This window comes from Octopus bimaculoides, chromosome 5, assembly GCF_046866305.1.
Source record: "Octopus bimaculoides isolate indiv1 chromosome 5, ASM4686630v1, whole genome shotgun sequence".
In the NCBI taxonomy this organism is placed as follows: Eukaryota; Metazoa; Mollusca; class Cephalopoda; order Octopoda; family Octopodidae; genus Octopus; species Octopus bimaculoides.
The window spans coordinates 96,205,743-96,226,318 of record NC_142932.1 but is presented as its reverse complement, the minus strand read 5'-3'; the positions used below and the strand labels follow the sequence as shown (position 1 = coordinate 96,226,318).

The following is a 20,576-nucleotide window of genomic DNA, read 5'->3' as shown; positions in this document are numbered from 1 at the left end:
CCCACACTGAGTAATACCACTTGCCACCTCTGAGTTCTGAGTCCTCTTTAGTCTTTGATCTAGTTTTTCGTTTACCATTTTCCCCATTGCTGAGTGACAACACTCTCTCCTCCATGTATACGTAATCTTTTTCACCGGGAGAGGGGTCTTGTAAATTTTGTGGTGTCTGTTCTTTCTTCTTTTTTTCTTCCTGTGGGGAGAGGAGGTGGGTGGGTTTGGTGTCTGTATAGGGAGGGTGGGTCTGAGTGGTCTTGGGTTGGATGGAGTTGGTCTGGGGTCCCACATCACACTGACTGTTCTTCCTCTTCTTTCTCTTTTTCCTTTTATTCTCTGTCACTGTTCATTCATCCTCCTTGTTCCTTCCTTCTATCTGTACTTTTTCCTTTTTCTCCTTCGTCTCCACCACTGCTTCTTCTGTTGTTTTCCTCTGTAGAGGGCAGTGCACTCTAATGTGACCCTTTTGGCCACATTTAAAACGTGGGATTCTACCCTCCACCCACACTCCTAGCACAATCTCTCCCAATGTCACTGTCTCTGCCAAACTCTCCAATTACCTCTCCTCTGCCTGTATAATGAGGTCCAGTGTTTTTCCTCTCCATCCTCCGTCCTCCGTTTCCGTGGCTTGGTGGATAGCCACCCCCTCCTCACTTCCAACAAGGACGACTGCCGCAACCCAAGTCACTTCTATATCAGGTGGAATTCCTTCTACCCTCATCTTAGAAGTCTTTCTTCCAAGGTACGTGGGTAGAAGTACCACTTCCTCTGTTTTTTATAGTTGCACTCGCCAGCCTCTTAGCCTCCTTCACTGTCCTATACTGGACAACCACTGTCCCATATCCATTTCCTTTCGCTATGTATGTCACTTCCTTCGAGAGCCCCTTCAATGCTTTTTCTACTTTTTCCATCTCCATCTGCCTACTCTCTACTGAGTACACCTTGTAGGTAATGGTCTTGTTTACCATATTTTCCATAACCCTTTTCGAAGGTAATAACTTTACATCACCACCCACCTTCTGTGTCATCTTACTCAGCTCCTTCAGTCCGGCTAGGTCCACCTCTCTTTTCTTCACCTCTGCAAACTCTTTACTCTTTCCAAATGCTTGTCCATTCTATTTACCACCTTAACGAGCTCCTCCTCTGCTGAGGAGAGCTCATACTTGCTAAGGTCTGAATACATTTTTTCTACCGGTATAACACTCACTGACAAACCGCTGCCAAGCAGTACAAAAAATTCTGACTCATCAAAAATCAACACAGTGAATAAACTGATGCATGTGCGGAAGCAAACTTCTTACCACACAGCCAGATCTGCGCTGCTCTCTCTATATACATCTGTACAAACATACACGCATAAACACATATATATCTATGCCTAATGTGTGTGTGTGTGTGTGTGTGTATACATGCATACATATATATACACAAGTGAGTAGACTAACGAAAGAAGGACACTCAATACATTTATTGTTATGGCTGAAAACTAGCCATGAGCTTGAAACTCAGAGTACCAAGGATTCTGAATCAAACTGTTTTGCACCTCTCCTTGAAAAATGCATGAAAAAAAAATTTTTTTTTTGATTCCTATGTTTTAGATGTCGGAGATTACGAGTATGAAAAAGATTTTTTTTTTAAAATCCCCCCACCCATCCTCACACTCCCATTAAAAATTTTGAACTTTTACGAATTTTTTTTTCCCTATATTTTAGATGACGGAAATTCCAAATATGCCAGAAACCATGTTTTCAAAATTTTAAATTCAATAAGCATATAGATATGTGTATAAAGAGATAGATAGATATGAATGTCATCCTGGGGCTAAAAACAACGGTAACACCGTCTTCTATAGGACCGCCACATTTAGTTGACATATATTTTATGAATAAACGGACAGGGATAAATAGTTAGACAGACAAATAAATAAATGGATGAAAAAGTTCAAAATTTAAAATTGGGGGAGGGATGAAATTTGAGCCCCTTATTAAAATTATAACATTAATTATTAAACATCGTTTCTCATAAAATGGTGTATATTTAAATTACTTTAAATTATTATTTACGATTATTTAAGCCAAACACAAGTAAAATGCAAATCGCAAATTCTTTTCACTTTAATGTTTTTGTATGTATTTAATTTCGATTTGCATATGTTCGTCAATTCACTACGATCTCTTTAGACCAAAAATTTAAATTGGGGGGAGGGGTTAAATTAAAATTTTTCTTTTGTATATTCGTAATCTCCGACATCTAAAACGTAGGAATCAGAAATTTTTTTTTCAAAAAAATGCATTTTTCAAGGAGAGTTGCGAAACTGCATTAGTCCCCGATCTATCTATCTATCTATCTACATCTTAGAGCCTGCTTCTTCTCCGGATTTGTTTTCTACAAACGATACACACACACACACATACATACACACACACACACACACACACACACATATATATATATATATATGTGCAGCACAGATACACACAAATATATATATGTGTGTGTATATTTAATTTGGTTCCATGTTTTCGTGTATGTAAGTGAATTTGATTTCATCCTGCCTGCTTTTCGTATATACCCACCACACCACTGTGTAGTTACCTAACAAAAAAAAATCTATTAAAATACGAGTAATGTAATAAATGTATGGCAATGTACTATCCTAGGTATGTTATTTATATAAAAATATGAACTTCATCAGCTGGGAATGATGTCAGCCAATCAGAAAAGGCGTAGTGTCAGTTTTTCGCCTGCGAAGTAGAGGTAACATCAAAGAAGTTCCACGCGGCAGTTTGTCATTTATCTTCAAACGGGAGCTCCCAACTGTGAAGGTTAGTTTGTACACTTCTTTTTAAAACTCATACTTTTGAAGAATTTTTTCATTATTTTATTTTTAATTAATAAACGTTTACAGTAATTATCGAATTCTCAACTAATATTATTTAAGCCGAATCCTTTTTACGTTTTCTTGTTTATCGGATCACGCCTCCTTATATCCTGCTGGTCACTTAAATTGTAAATATAAATGATTCCATTTCTTTTTTTTGGCATCTGAAATTATGTTAGGCATAAATCACATGTGAGACATTGTCAAATTCCAGAGATATAATCTGGGACTTAAGCTATCGTTTACCGTGTCGAATATATTTTTCTTTTTTGTATCAACTTTGTTCATATGTTTACAATGTTAGCAACTGGATAACGATTTCAATAAAAAACAAAAACAAAGTAAAAACTAGGAAAGGATGACCTCTCGTACTTATTCTGGCTTTCTTCCCTCTGAAAATATCAACAACAAAAAACGAATGTTTTTTTTAAACATTTTATGAATGTTTAATTACGTTTTAGGAAATGTCTTAAGAAAGTCTTCCTGCTGTCTTCAATTCACTGTAAAGACGACCACAGAAAATGTTTTAGGTTGGAAAATAAGATAACGATTTGTTTATCCTATTTTATTCCATTTCAACATCCTTTTCGTGCGTATCACCCATTTTATTTTCATAACATATGGTAAAACTGTAATATCTGGCTTTGTTTCTGTTAAACGATTGCTTTCTCAAGATAAATTTACTACAGTCTAAAATCGTGCTCCTTCAATATAGGTTCATTTCATATAAAATCTCCCTCCTTTTTTTTTTTTAATTTAAAAAGATGACCAAGTTGTTAGTAATTTGAATAATTTTAAAGGAGTTAGAATTTTATATTTATTTGAACTTTCACTTTCGTCATTTCGAAAAATTTATTACTGCAAGACACAGTAACAGAACCTTTGAGTAATTCTATATTATTAGGTTTTTTTTTTTTTTTCATTTTATATGAAAGAGACAAAATTAGCATTTGAATGTGTTTGGAAAATTTACTCTGGTAGTAAAAAGTGCAGCCAAAGTTTGAAAATGTTCTTTCCATGATTAAAATAAATTACTAAGTAGAAAACAAAGCAAACATTAGAAAGCGATTAATTCCATGTTTACCTTTTAGACACAATAACATCGTGTAAGGTTCGAGACTACTAACCACAATATCAAAATTTCAAATTTGTGATAAACCTGTAAAGTACAGCTCACCGTTGTCTGCTTTGTTGAAAACAGGTGTCAGTTCTGAAAGGAACGGCGCCCACTTGTTAATTTATATTCAGATATCTAAATTAAAAACATGAAGTGGTGAACTTACTATAGGGCTCTATCACTACCACTGCAATATTTAACTTAGTGAGCTGCAGAGATAGCAAAATATTTCGATAATGAACTGGCAGATAGTTTGCTATCAACGGTTGCTCTGTCAATCAAACTAATCAGAGTATCTACAGTGTTGTCTGGTTTAATTTTTTTGGAAAAGAGAGAAAAGGAAATAATTCGTAATTCTTATTCCTGTAGTTAGTTCTCAATATAATAATGAGTGACTGCTTTATGTGTACATTATTACTGAAGGGCAAAACGACTTGGCATTTTTGTAAAAGTTTTTATTCTTTCTTCCAATTTTATACTTTAGCATTCAGATTACCCTGTCAAATGTAATTCTTAATTATTTCCATGGTTTGAATTAAATTAGGCCTTATCTCCTAGGATTTCAGATTTTGATGATGTGATTGTTCAATTTTAGAATGACATTGTAGGGTGGCTGTGAAAGGCCAGATCTGACAAGTTTGAACATAAAAGAAGTAGAATATTTGGGCTGGATATAGCCAGTTTAAATGCTAAAGGGTTAATGGTTGATTCTGTAAAACAAATTGTAGGCATTAAGAAGATACTACAGAAATCCAGTCTTGTATTGTACAGAAAATGTTTTAAAAGCTAGGTATTGGTAAATGATGCATTCTCTAAGTTTGTATCACCTCTCACATATGAATTTCAAAGCTCCTATAAACTGAAATAACTGAAATTTTGCTATATGATCCTGATATGATATGATTGAGTAAAAAGTCATATGCTTAATTAGACTAAAATTCATTGTCTTAAAAAGAATCCCAAAGAAATGTTTCAATGTCTCTGACAAGCATTCTAGTTTTTGCAATATCAATGCTCAATGATACATTTTTCATTGCTTGTATCATCAGTATGACTTACAGACATCAACACTTCTCTGACTGGATTTGGGCCTAAAATTAAATTAATGTTGATGACTCTGAATCTTCTGATTACAAAGAAGAAAAATAAACATATAATAAAGTTCACCTATTTTTGAAAATTTCAAATCTTCCTTTTATTTTAATTCTATTTCAGATGTAGTTAAGTGCAAAGGTAATTTGAATTGGTAAGGATTAGGAAATATAGGATTAGTATCCAGGGAATATATTGAAGTGTTTTGTGGTCAGTCAGTAAAGAAAAAAAAAATCATGCAGATATATTTACTGTTTTCTTAATGGTTTGGTCTGGAGGAAGAGACTGTGCTCATGGTCTTAGTCTGTTCTCCAAGGTTGATGAGATCAGTGTAGTTGTTGAGCAATTGCAAGTTGCTGGTTTGAGGAAAACATGAGTAAGATGGGAATTCCAGAGGAATGATCTTCTTGGTAGGAAGGCCTGGGAGGGGTAGTGGAGATAATATGGGTGATGATGGAGAAAAGAGAAGTTAGGTTAGCATGAGACCAGGTAACTCCAAGGTGCAGTTGGGTGTTAGGAAAAATACACGGGATGTTTATTAAAGATTTCTCCTGACCCTCTTCCTGTTGTTGCAGGAAACAGAACTTGTACAGGTATAATCATACATGTCTCTACATGTCACATTGTAAATTGCAGCTTTCCACTTGTATTCGTTTGTCTTTTAGGGCTGCTGAAGTGTACTAAGGTGTTTATAATGGAGGCAGTTGAATGCAGATCAGTGATCAGGTTCTTATACTTGAAAGGTTGTACACCAAAAGAGACTTTCGATGAGATGAAGCTAGTTTATGGTGACAATGCACCATCATATGACATAGTCAAACTCTGGCATTGCCAGTTCAAATGTGGTTGGACATCAGTGGAAACTGCTCCTATACCTGGACAACCACATTCCGCCATTGATGATAATACTATCCATAAAGTGAAATTCACCATTTTGGAGGATCACCGCATAACTATTCAGCAACTAGCCCAAGAAATGAAGATAAGTGTAGGGTCTGTGGAAAAAATTCATGCATGACCAGTTGCACATGTGAAAATTGTCTGCATGATGAATTTCCCGGATGCTCACTTCTTTTCAGAAGCAGGAACAATTCAGTTACTCTCAGGCTCTTTTGGCAATGTGCCAAGAAAACAAGGAGGGCTTTTTTGGAAGACTTATCACACAGGATGAAACATGGGTCTATCACTATGATCCTGAAACTAAAGTCCAGTTGAAGTAATGGAAGCATGATAATTCACCACCTCCAAAGAAGGCTCATGTCCAACCCTCAGCAGGCAAGGTAATACTCAGTCTTTTGGTACCAGTGTGGAGAAGTGATGATTGATTTTATGGCAATGGGGCATATTATGCTTCTCTGCAGCAGAAATTGTGGGATGCCATCACAGCAGAGAGGTGTGGCATGCTGACCAAAGAAATCTGCCACCTCCAAGACAATGCTTCAGTTCACAATGTGCATGTTGCCCAGATGAAAACACTCTTCTGTGGCTATGAAATCCTTCCTCATCCCACTTACTCTCCTGATCTTGCATCATCTGACTTCCACTTCTTTTCAACCATGAAGTCTTTTTTTGAAGGGGAAGCACTTTTCAGATGATGATGAACTTATTTTCTGAGGTAAAGTCTTGGCTTCAAATGCAACCTACCAACTCCTACAGACAGGGGGGTCTTCACAGCTGCATTAAGTGATGGGAGAAGTATGTCACCATTGGTGGTAGCTATGTAGAGAAGGACTAATAGTCATGCCAAGTTTCATTTATCCCAGTCCTTGGGAGGTGGGTCAGGGGAAATCTTTAATGGACGCCCCTTATACATCTGTTGGAGCCTGTTGGTGAGTGACTCCATGCCAATCTATTAGGTGGTTTTTTATTTTTGCTACATTTAGTCTAAGTTGTCTGTATATGATAGCAGCACAATCCCAGATATTAGCACAATGTTTCATTTCATTGTGGGTGGTTAGTAATATTGGAAGCTAAGGAATTTTCTAGCCCTGAAGAGAAAGGTTAACTTTCAGGATGTAGCTTTTGCTATGAGGAGGATGTGAGATCACCAGAGGAGATCATGAGTAATGGTGAGGTGTAGCATTTGTAGCAACTTTGAGGGTCATTTCATGTATTTAGGAGTGTATAGTAACTGTGTTTTTGTGCTGATGAGGGAAGCAAGATTGACATGATTCCATTGGAAAATGTTTTGAGATTTATATTCAGAAAATTAGTGCAGCCCTGGCATGAAGTTTCTAGGTTGCATGTGGTTAAAGTTTGAAGTGGAAGATTGTGTAGGAGTGAACGAAGAGTGGTATCATCTGTATATCACCGGAAGTTATTTGAGGTGATAGCAAGTACGTCATTTTTTGTACAGGTGGAAGAGTGAGTGTGACAACAAAGCCAAAAATTAGCATATAATGAAATTGATAGTGTGGGTTAGTGAGTACTCCATCAGTAAACACACATGGTTATGTGATTTGATAGGAAGCCACCAATGCAAAAGACATTGACAGAGCCGATATATAGTTAGTTTAGCTAGATCTGATACCAAATGCAACATTGATATCAACAAATTTCTTGAGAGCTAGGGTCTGTTGGTGATTTACATGAAACTGGTTTACAGTAGATCTGGCAGCTATTTTTGCAGTCATTTGTGATAATCATTTAATGTGTGTTTACTATACTGGCATGGGTTAGATGGTTTGAGTGGAACTGATAACCCAGAGAGCTGCACCAGGCTCTGGTCCGTTTTGGCTAGGTTTCTATGGCTGGATGCCCTTCCTAATGCTAACTACTCCACAAAGTGTACCAGGTGCCTTTTACATGTCACTGACACTGGCCACAACTTCTGTTTCACTTAGTTTGATGTGTCTTCTCAAACACAGTAAATCACCAACAGTCTTTGTCACTTGTCATTGCCTCTGTGAGGCTCAGCATCCAAAGATCATATTTTACCACCTCATCCCACATCTTCCTGGGTCTACTTCATTCATTAAAGAAAGTAAAAAATTCAAGTTGTTTGAGAATGTGGTTGTTAATGACTACTTCATTACCTTTGAGATGTTGGTAGTGTAGGAGTGAGAGCAGTTATCCTTCCTAGAATGGAATGCACTATGACGTATTTCCAAAGATCTATATATAGAGAAAGAAACTGAAGAGCTTTTCGAGAAGAGATGTTAGTTCTGGGGTGCATTATTTGAGGATAATAGAGATACTGTCAAGACCAAATGATTTGAACCAATTTGGGGTGCTTTTACATTTGGTGTGTGTGAATACATCAGGGGTCAGCAAGCTATTTCACAGCAATAACAGAGACTGATGAGTACAGGCCACATAACCATTTTGTTCAATACAATACAGTGAACATACAAAAACTAAAATCAACCAAAAAGCTTTCAAAGAAGTTGATGTTAGCAATAAGATGGTTATATCACACCCAGTGTGCACATATCCAAATCTCACAAACTAAGCAGCAAAAAAGGTTAGTGAGGATTTGTGAAACTGGTGTCTAGCTTTTAGATATAATCTATATTTGCTCTGGAATTGCTGCATCCAACCAAGAGAATTGCTTTCAAATGTTCATCAGTCAACACCTCATTCGATGTGCTGACTTTACAGTCATCATTTTTGAAAATGTTTGCTCACAGACCTAAGTTGTTCCAGAGGCAAATGAACTCTCATTGCAGGTACTTACACTGAAGGTACAGTGCAGCAGAGGACTAGATGAACTGACCTTGCAGGCTGAATCCAGCCTATGGACCATAGTTTGGTGACTCCTGGTGTACATGGTAGTGAGCCTGGTAGAAGAGAAAATTTTGGAAGAGCATTACGTGTATGTGGAGTTGGATGTAAAAAGGGCAACAAATATGGTAGTTTTGTTGAAAGGAGTATTGCTTACAAAGCTACTGGTTGAGAAGTGAAAGGAAAAACGGTACAGATCATTTTGTCAATGGTCCAAAAGGATTGCCTGCAGTTTAGCAGAAAAAAAACTGCAGATAAACTAAAAAACCCCCCCCAAAACTACCAATGCTAACCATTAATAATAGAAATATATATCAAATATAAACAGAAAGAAACAGCAAAACAAAATAGACATTCATTGTCATGCTCTGCATTACTGGATTCATAATTATTAACTTATGAAGCCATATATGTTAGGTTCCATAACCTTGTTTTTTAAAAAATTTTTTTACTAGCATTGGAAATTATGTCTCAATGTAGAGGCCAGTGGATTAATGTCCTGTTGTTTTCTTCAGGTTCATAAGAATGTGATTTCAGCTTAATAAAAACCCCTCGTACTTTATTCACTGTGCCTGTTACTTTCAAAAAGGAAATATATTTTTTATGTGCCACTGAAAAATATCTTTAGTATAAATTAAAGTTTTCAAAGATTAGTAGTGAAAATTGAAACAGGGAAAGGAATTGATAAATTAAACCAAACTAGTTCCTAATGGTTTGGATATGATTGCTTTTCTTTCACTAAATGTTTGGTGTAATTGAGCTTTAGTGTAAACTAAGATCATACTCTGTATTCAGCATGTTTCTAAATTTTCCCCATTGTATATATAAAAAGAGAGCTTGCATAGTTTAGTTTGAACACACAAATTTATAAATTCTGCATGGCAAATTATTTTTACAGTGAAACCTGTTAAAATGCCCTAAAAGTTATCCTCTTCAGTGGTCCTTTAGAAAAAATTCCAAATAATGATGATAATAATAATCCTTTCTATTATAAGCACAAGGCCTCAAATTTGGGGGAGGGGGATAGTTGATTACATTGACCCCAAAAGGATGAAAAGTAAAGTCAACCTTGGTGGAATTTGAATTCAGAACATAGCAGCAGATGAAACACTGCTAAGCATTTTGCCCAGTGTGCTAATGATTCTGCCAGCGTGCCACCTTAATAATAATAATAATAATAATAATAATAATAATAATAATAATCCTTTCTATTATAGGGACAAGGCCTGATATTTTGGTAGATAGTGACTAATTTATTATATGCTGAACTGATACTTATTCTATTGATCCTATAAGGATGAAAGGCTAAGTCAACCTAAGTGCTATTTGAACTCAGAACATAAAGCTGGAAGAAATGTCATGAAACTTTTTGTCTGGCATGCTAGTGAATTTGCCACCATACTACCACTACTATCACTATTACTAATAATAACGTTTCTAGCATAGGTACAGCACTTTCAGATGTTCTCAGTGTATTTACTGGTGAATGTTCCTTGTAACCCTTCAATTTCTTCTATGAGACTGGATGAACTAGGAGATTAAAGCTGTAATCAGTAATCTAATTTGCTCAGAACTAGGGTTTTCCATAAAGTTAGCCTAACTACCAGTTCCCTTGTCATGAGAGTTCATGGAACCCAACCTATGAGTTGACTGCATTGCAAAGTCTTTTTTTTTTTTTTTTTAAAGCTATTTATCAAAAGCTCTTCCATAATGCACATTTCAGTCATTTGGACTAATATTTTGAAAGTTCAGAAGATTTTATAAAAGAATTATGCACACGTGTGTGTGTATGTATGTGCATGCACGCGTGTGAATTGAAAGCCAGTATGAATAACATGGAAAATGTTCTAAAGTCAATGAAGCAACAAAAGATCCTGATCAAATGGGAGAAATTCCAACTTACATGGGACAGATAATCGAAAAAATGTCCAGCTATGTAACAATGAGCATTAAATATCAATGGTAAAAACCCTGCTCCCTCTTCATGTATCATGCTTGTCCAGCCATTTTTAAACTTCTCAATCCACTCATACACACTTCTACACGGTAGTGCACTGTCCCTATATTGTGTTAAAAGCCTCCAATGAATTTCAGCACCTGACACACCTTTCAACCAGAGAAATCAGATCACTGCTCTTTGTTCTTCTTTGGTGCACATTGCAAGCGGAATAGCCATACTTACACCGTAAAGCCAGAAAGAAAAATGGTGCGATCAGGCTCAAACTTTGATCATGTGAGCACAACAGTACCAACTATAAGCACGCATGTACAGAAGGCAGTATGACAATAACAAAGATATGTTATGGCAAAAGTACGGATCATTTTTGACTTACCATCATACATATCTGTGTGTGTGTGTTTGTCTTTGTGTCTGTGTATGTCCCCCCCACCACTTGATAACTGGTGTCGGTGTGTTTACGTCCACCGTAACTTAACAATTTGGCAATAAGTAACTTATAGAACAAGTACCAGGCTTAGAATAAAAATAAGTACTGGTTCCCCAGCATGGCCACAGTCTAATGACTGAAACAAGTAAAAGATAAAAGACATATCCTTTGCTGATTAGTGAAGATGTACGCATCAGTGAGAAAACCAATAAACCTGTGTGTTTGTTCCAAGGTATCTTGTACTATTTATTAAGTCACTCTTTTGTCACTTTCACTATCCAGAAGTATAATGAACGAGTGGTTGGCCCTTTGGAAACCTATAATCAATCATGTTACTGTTCACAAAGTACATGATAAATAAAGTATAGTGTAATCACCATTTCTCCCCCACATTCAGAAAACTATGATAATTACTAAACCTATTGTTAGTGTAGGTAATGTTTTTCACTCGTAATAATAAAGTAATTTATTGGTGGATTGCTTTATATGTATGTTTAAAGAAAAGTAGGCGGGGGAGTTAATGCCAGTCTGTTCGAACCTGTTTTGATTGTGCAACCATAAAGCTACACATCAGCATTACCATACATTTGTGACTTTCAATTCAAATTTTCCTATCCTTGACATTTTAAATAAAACAAATGTTATGAAAATTTGTTTTATTGATTTTTTTTTTCCTTGAGGAAATAGAGACATAGCTTGATATTTAGCAGCATATTTCAGTGTATCCTGTTCCAAAGAAAGGCAATCCCTCTTATCTAGCCAACTATTGTCCTATTACTTTCACCTCTAACATGTTTGAGTAAATGGAGGCAGCTATTAACAATGACATCCTCCAACTCCTTCAACTGCTCTCATTCTCTCTCCTCAGTGACCACCAGTATGGTTTCTGCAGAACCTGATTCACTATTCCCTACTCTCTGATGTTACTTGCCAGCGAGCTGTCAAAGAGTTTTGGTGAATTAAATGTTGTTGCCCTAGACATCAGCAAGGACTTCTACTGTGTCTAACATACAAATCTTCTATCAAAACTGTCCACCTACTGGCTTTATCTATCTCATCTTTTGCATCAGTAGCTACTTTATCATGTCCTGTGTTGATGGAATTCTTTTTGCTCCACTTTCAGTTAACTCTGGTGTTCCCTGGTGGTTTGCTTTTGTCTTTCATTCTCTTTGTTCTGTACATGACCCTTCATTCCTCCTTAATTTCCATAACTATGCATCATCCATATGCAGCTGACACACCATGTGCCAAACCTGCATTGTTTCCATAAATGGATGCCTTAAGTGTGTCCTTCAGTGGGGCTAGACTAACTTTATTTCTTTTAACAACATATATACAAATAATTACAGAGGCATCAAGCTGTTAGATCAGGTTATGAAAGTTACAGAGAGGGTCATAGCCCAACTAATTAGGGAGCGAATCAATTTAGATGAGATGCAGTTTGGGTTCGTGCCAGGTAAAAGCACTACTGATGCCTTATTTCTAGTGAGACAGTTGCAAGAGAAATACCTAGCCAAGGATAAACCTCTGTACCTGGCTTTCGTTGACATGGAGAAAGCCTTTGACAGGGTCCCCCGATCCCTTATCTGGTGGTCAATGAGGAAACTTGGGATAGAAGAATGGCTAGTGAGAGCTGTGCGAGCCATGTACAGAGATGCGGCCAGTAAGGTGAGGGTTGGAAATGAGTACAGCAATGAATTCCGGGTAGAGGTAGGGGTCCACCAAGGTTCCGTCCTCAGCCCCCTATTATTTACCATAGTCCTCCAGGCAATCACAGAGGAGTTCAAGACAGGTTGCCCCTGGGAGCTCCTCTATGCTGATGACCTTGCCCTAATTGCGGAGTCACTATCAGAACTAGAGGAGAAGTTTCAGGTGTGGAAGCAAGGTCTAGAATTGAAGGGCCTTAGAGTCAACCTAGCTAAAACCAAAATCCTAATAAGTAGGAAGGTAGATAAAACACAAACCCCTTCAGGTAGATGGCCCTGCTCAGTATGTAGAAAAGGAGTAGGTAGTAACTCTATAAGATGTACCCGGTGCAAGCTATGGACACATAAGAGGTGCAGCAACATCAAAGGCAGGTTAACTAGCAAGTTAGTTTTTGTTTGTGGCAGATGTTCAGGTGCAATAAAGACTGCAAACAAACAGGAAACAACTTCTATCTCATTCCAGGGTGAAAAACTAGAGGTAGTCGATAGCTTCCGCTATCTGGGCGACCAAGTTAGTAGTGGGGGTGGGTGCGCTGAAAGTGTAGCTGCTAGAATAAGAATAGCCTGGGCAAAGTTTAGAGAGCTCTTACCCCTGCTGGCGACAAAGGGACTCTCACTCAGAGTAAAAGGCAGACTGTATGACGCATGCGTACGAACAACCATGCTACATGGCAGTGAAACATGGGCTGTAACTGCTGAGGACATACGTAAGCTCGCAAGGAATGAAGCCAGTATGCTCCGTTGGATGTGTAATGTCAATGTGAATACCCGTCAGAGTGTAAGTATCTTGAGAGAAAAGCTGAACATTAGAAGCATCAGTTGTGGCGTGCAAGAGAGACGATTGCGCTGGTATGGACATGTGGTGAGAATGGAGGAGGATAGCTGCGTGAAAAAGTGCCACACCCTAACAGTTGAGGGAACCCGTGGAAGAGGTAGGCCCAGGAAGACCTGGGCTGAGGTGGTGAGGCAAGACCTTCGTACATTGGGCCTCACCGAGGCGATGACTACGGACCGAGACCTTTGGAAATGGGCTGTGCGTGAGAAGACCCGGCAAGCCAAGTAAGATCGTTGCCAGTGCCCCTGGACTGGTTCTTGTGCGGGTGGCACATGAGATGCACCATTTTGAGCGTGGCCGTTGCCAGTACCGCCTGACTGGCTCCTGTAGGATTTTCGAGCGAGATCGTTGCCAGTGCCCCTGGACTGGCTTGTGCGGGTGGCACATAAAAGACACCATTTCGAGCGTGGCCGTTTTCGTGCGGGTGACACGTAAAAGCACCCACTACACTCTCTGAGTGGTTGGCGTTAGGAAGGGCATCCAGCTGTAGAAACTCTGCCAAATCAGACTGGAGCCTGGTGTTGCCATCCGGTTTCACCAGTCCTCAGTCAAATCGTCCAACCCATGCTAGCATGGAAAGCGGACGTTAAACGATGATGATGATGATGATGAACATAAAAAAACTCAAGCACTATTCATATCAAGAAAATACCACTGCACTACATTCTTACTGAACATGAATGGTACTCAGCTAGAGCCTTCACAGTCGCTCCAAATGCTGGGCCTAACTGCTCTGAGGATTTCTCCTGGTGAAAGCACACCCTTAGTATAGCTAAGACTGCATTTCAAAGTCAACCCTAACAGCTGCTGACACTTTACAAGACTCCGGTACAGTAAAGTACTGCTCCCACATCTAGAACATTGCAACAACTACACAAACAAGCACCCTGAACCACATTCAGAAAAGACCCATTTGACTAATTATAATTCAGTCATTAATGGACATACTCCAGCCTCTGGTCCACAGGGATGTTGTCTCTTCTCTCAGTCTTTTCTATCATTACTTTAATGGCATCTGTTTCTAGGAGATCTGTACTAACCATTAAACCCAGTCCTTTCTCACCAGAACTTTGGCCCTCTGAAATTTTCTTTCAGTTCATTTTGATCTCCATCTTTTTAATGGATATGACAATCATCAACTGATGCTCAAGTGTCCACTTCATCATATGTGCCTAAGCACAAGTGACCCTTAATAATGAGTGAAATCCAGTTGCAAATAGAATATTTATACATTGATGAAGTTTTTTCTTAACTTTCTTTCATCATCAAATGAGGTAGATGAAGACAATGTTCCAGATCACACAGAACAATGTTATGCTTCAATTAGGTCTGGAAGGAAAAAAGTGTGCCAATTTTTCTCTATTTGTATATTTGTTTGACATCTGCAATGCTGGAATCTCAAAAGAATTTATGCTCATGCTGGATGCAAAGGAAAGAGAACATTTTATGGCACTTTTTGATAATGAGATTGTAATTTTTTGTGTGCAAGAGGTTAACATTTATTAAAGCTTTTGTATTTATTTAAAGTGAAAATAAGTTATAAAAAATATTTTATAATTTAATTTCACTTAGAAATTTTATTTTTGTGTTTTGCTCATTTGGCACACACATTCATGCAACCCTTTCCCACTGGATCATGCAACCCTTCCACATTAATTGTATCAAGATCACTGTCCTGGAGATCCTCCAAAGGTCATGGGTAGTGCTTCTTCCTTAAGACTTGATAAGTACAAAAAATAAAATGGCTTATTTTCATTTGTTCAACATAATTATATATATTTTCACTTTCTGTCTAGTTTTAGTTTTAAAAATGTCTTTCTTATTTATCAGAAATTATAATATATAGTTGTGAATGTTCTTTGTTTTTAATTAAATGTTTTTATGAGCTTCATGGGGCTAGTGTTTAACTCTATATTTGTTGGAATAGGAAAATTTAATATTTTTAAAAGCTTTTATACCCAGAAACTGTAAATAGATTGTATTTAATAGGGACATTTTAGACAACTTTGAACAGGACAAAAACTATATTCTGTTGTCAAGTAGCTTGTGGTGTTAATTCTGTATTTAAAAAAAAAAAAAAAAACTAATTTAAATTGAGGAAAATATAAACTATGACATACATTAACTAAACAATTCGGGCTAAACTTTTTATGCTTTGCCTATATTTAGGTATTTAAAACCTTACTAAATATAATAAATGTGTAAGTAGTGTTGCTGGTTATACTCTTTCTTTCTCTCTTGCTTAGTTTCTATATGACCATAAAAAATATACTGAAAGATTGGCTTTAGTGGAAGAAGTGTTTTAGTATGTCAGTTGTAAGAAGATAGATCTATATTTGGCCAGTTGGATTCATGACTTTACTTTCAAGCATTCAATTAACTATTGTTAACACACAGGTTTTCTTTAGTAGTGATTAGTACTAACAAACAACTCCATTAAATGCTAAAAACTGCTGAACTGTTTTTAACAACAATAGAAAAAAATGAGCAATATTTTTTTAATGAATCAGAGCTTGTTTGTTTTAAAAACTAACAGAAGTTGATTAAATGGGACAGAATAAATAATTTGATCTTTTAATGGTGTATTGAATTGTGGAAGGTATCAGATTTCTTTGTTTTATACTAAATATTGAAAGATCTCATTAAAAATAATTCTTGAGTTTTATTATTTTATAATTTTCTATTTACTTCTTGGGAAAAGTCTTTTTCTATTATTGTATATTTAAAAAAAATCCTGATGATTTGCACATTTCTTTTTAGTGTGTGTAAACGTGTGTGTATGGAGCTTTCTTAAAATATATATTTCGTGATGTCACTTCTTGAAATGACTTTTTAAAATTTACTGGGTAGGGCATAAAATTGCATTCATTTAACTGTTTTTACGCAAAGAGGAAAGAAGATAGATGCAATGTGGAAAGAACTAAGAAAGACTGGGATAAAAAGAAGTATTCATTTTTTTCTTATGTCTGTTAGCATGGGTTAAGTGTATATATTTATGTTGCTAACCCTTACTTATTTTACAAGTAAGGGATTTTTTATTGCTCTAGTTTTCTAAACTGCAGTCAGTTGACATTTTGTTGACAGAAATTATAATACATCACTGCTTGTAGCTTAACAATTTCTGAGATGTGCAAATATGAACAATCACACACATTTACATGCACATACATATACAAGGGTGGGCTACAGAGTTCATAAGCTGACCACGATACAATGACTGAACTTGATCAAATGTGTTTTATATTTTGACATAGTCACCCCTACAGTCTATACACTTCCTCCATCAGTGTTGCAGTGGATGGGTTCCCATGGTATAGAAGCTCTCATCCTGACTCTCAAAAAAGTCCTCAACAGCAGATATGACCTCATCATTGGTCTGATACTGCTTCTCAGCCAAGTGTTTTTTCATGTTGGTGAACAGAAAATAGTCAGATGGTGCCAAATCAGGAGAATATGGAAGGTGATCAACCAAAGTCACAATTGTGCACAGCAGCCACTGCAGCCACAGACTTGTGTGCAGGAGCATTGTTCTGGTGAAGCAGAACCCCCTTCATCAATTTCCCAGGCTGTTTTGACTTGATTGCCTTTCACAGATGCCTCAGCAAGTTGGCATAGTATTCTCCAGTGATAGTATGGCCTTTCTGAAAGTAGTCAATGAACACGATGCCCTTTGCATCTCCTAAGATGGAGGCCATCACCTTCCCTGCCAATGATATCATCTTGACCTTATTTGGTTGGAGAGAAGACAGGTGTTTCCACTTCATGGACTGAGTTTGGTCTCTGGCTCAAAGTGGTGAATCCAACATTCTTCTTGGATGAGAAAACATTCAAGGAAACTGGCTGGATTTGCTTAAAAAAGTACCAAGTTCACCTGTGACATAACCACCCTGGTGTGCTTGTGATCAGGTATCAAAAGTTGTGGAAATCTTCGACATAAGTTCGTCATGCAAAATATTCTCAACTTGTTCATGGGAGATCCCTACAGCATATGTGATCAACATTTAAACGTCTGTCATCCATCACCATGTAGTGAACACGATCAATGTTTTCTTGGGTGGTGGCTGTGGCAGGACATCCGGACCTTGGGTCATCTTTAATAGTCTCCTACCTGCCCACTTTTGCACAATTGATAAAGCTGGAGCATCAGCCCCTAATGTAGCAACCACATAGCATGAATGTCCTCGATGGCCAACCCCTTTTCCTGCAGATATTTGATAATACCATGGTGCCAAATTTTATTCATTTTCACAAAATGTCTTCCAGTGCCACTTTTCCAAGTCCTCAATTCTATATCCAATGTGGGTTTATCTGGAAAGAAAAAATGCAGTTAGCATCAGTAAAAGTAGAATTTAATGTATAACTCCTTCTTAGTCAGCCTATGAACTTTGCAGCCCACCCTTGTACACAAGATGGGCTTTGTACAATTTCTGTCTTTCAAATTCACTTTGAAGGTATTGCAGACACTTACCCAATGTTTTATGTTGAGAGACTGAATCCAAGACCATGTGACTGTGAACTTCTTAACTACATAGTTATGCCTGCACCTACCTGATAGTGAGCTAATAAATAAAGATAAATATTTAGAGCTGTCCATCAAGCAGAATGGTGATATCAGTTCATAAAACATATATGTATATAGTTTATTACATTATCAGTTTTAGCTGTTAGAAAATTTCAATTCAATTGGAATCTTCACACTAGATTTCTTCAAAGAGTTTATTGAAACTGTAGGAGAAGGATGGAAATGCATTATATTTGTAATTGGAAAGAAACAGGGAAAATGTGTGTTATACATAGAGCAATTTATTCAAAATAGAAATATTGGACTTACATGTTGCAGTTTTTTTTATATATAGTTGTCATACTCTTTCATTTCTCATTTTGAAGCAAAAACACCAGCTTCATTAATAAATAGCCAAAATCAGAAATATGTAACCTTTTTTAAATACAGAGAGAAATGCAGCATTCTCTTTCTCTCCCCCAGCTTATGTTGCAATCATGTGGTTTCAGGTTCAGTCCCACTGTGTGGTACCATGGGCAAATATCTTCTACTATAGACTCAGACTAACTAATGCTTTGTGAGTGAATTTGTTAGATGGAAATTGTGTGGAAGACCATTGTATATGTTTTGTGTGTGTCTTTGTATTTGCTCTTCTTCACTGCTTGACAACTGATGCTGGTCTGGTTACATCCCTGTAAGTTAGCATTCCAGCAAAAGAGAATGATTAACAAAAAAAAAAATTAAAACTGGTTATTTGTTTGACTAAAATCCTTCAAGTCAGTGTCCCAGCATGGCCAAAGTCCAATGATTGAAACATCCTTTCTATTTTACTATTTCTGTATTTTTGTCTCTTTTTTTTTTTCCAGTTTTCTTGGATTTTTCTCATTTTGTTTTCTTTGGCTCCTTCATGTGTTTAAAGTTGTTTCCACATGTCTCTTGTTATATTAAGATAAAATTTAAAGTTGATGTACTATGCACTAAAAAATAAAAAAATAAAAGTTTATTAGAAAGATGTGTTATGATGAGTTTTAACCTGATCAAGAGGTGTTTAGATCACTGTGTTGGAAAATATTGTGAAAATGCAGGCAGTTGTACTGTTCATAATAAAAGTAAATCAAAACATTAAGCTGTCAATCAAAAAAAAAAGACTAAAAATCTAGGTAGCAACAGTAATGGCCTTTTCTCTTCAGTGTTGTTTACATTGTCTAATCAAAGTAAGAAGTTCTAATTATTTGACCTGTATTTGTTTAGTAGCTTAAATTATTTATCTTTACAAGCTGGAAACCAGTTCAGGATGCCTGGTGTGTTTATAGTATGTTGGATCAGCTTTGCTTCTTTTGAACTAATACTGTTAACCTCAAGTATAAATAGGGATGTCATGTTGGGATAATGCTTGTATCTAAGTTTATCAGCTGTCTAATTGTCTATTATATTATTTGATTTTTATTTTTGTAATTATTGCTTTATTTGTCTTTGTATTAATATCTTTCACAGAAACTCGTCTTGCATTCTGTAGATTGTTCTTCGTATTAGAATTATTTTAAATTTGAGTAATATGTTAAATGTTGTATTAAGAATAGATGGAATCATAGTGATTGTTTAAACTCCCAATTATTTATTAATGCATTTTTGTAAATATATTGTTTAGAAGCATTTTTCATTAGAGTTTCTACTGAATAATAGCAAAGGGTTTTGCAACCATAGGTTCAATAGGTGCAATTTTTGTTCACCACATTCTTAACTGTATTCTTTTATTCTCTTACTTGTTTGAGTCATTTGACTGTAGCCATGCTGGAGCACTGCCTTTAGTTGAACAAATCGACCCTGGGACTTATTCTTTGTAAGCCTAGAACCTAATTTACCAAACTCTTTTGCTGAACTGCTAAGTTATGTGGACGTAAATACACCAACATCGGTTGTCAAGCGATGGTGGGGTGGGGTGGACAAATACAGACACACAAATACATACATTCATATATACAATTTCGAGCTTCTTTCAGTTTCTGTCTAACCAAATCCACTCACAAGGCTTTGGTCAGCCCAAGGCTATTAGAAAATTTTTGTCCAAGGTGCCATGCAATGGGACTGAACCCAGAACCATGTAGTTGGGAAGCAAGCTTCTTACCTGCACCTATGTTTTTCATACAGAAAATATCCTTAGGAATTTTTCCTGTGGTTTTATTTTAAATTGCTTAATCAGTGAATACTTTTTTTCATTAAAAACCTGTATATTCTTAGTCATTTTGAATTTTGATGACAAGATTTTACTGAAACAAATCGTCACCACATTTAGTAAAGACCAGATTTACACCTCATTCAATTTTTAATCAGTTTGTATTT

At 36.6% G+C, this 20,576-nt stretch overlaps 1 protein-coding gene and 1 pseudogene across 4 annotated transcripts in view; both read left to right on the top strand.

The window, feature by feature from the left end:
- Nucleotides 1-1,300: 1,300 nt before the first annotated feature.
- Nucleotides 1,301-20,576, top strand: part of LOC106869180 (nucleobindin-2) — a 66,183-nt gene continuing 46,907 nt past the window's right edge. For 2 of the 4 annotated variants that reach the window (XM_014914804.3, XM_052968281.2), the window contains exon 1: nucleotides 1,301-2,819. The gene's annotated coding sequence lies outside the window, so the exon portion shown is untranslated. Of the gene's footprint in view, nucleotides 2,820-3,336; nucleotides 3,465-20,576 lie in introns of all 4 variants that reach the window. The other 2 variants (XM_052968282.2, XM_052968283.2) reach the window with 2 other exon arrangements.
- On the top strand, nucleotides 5,655-6,428 carry LOC149135656 (protein GVQW3-like; annotated as a pseudogene).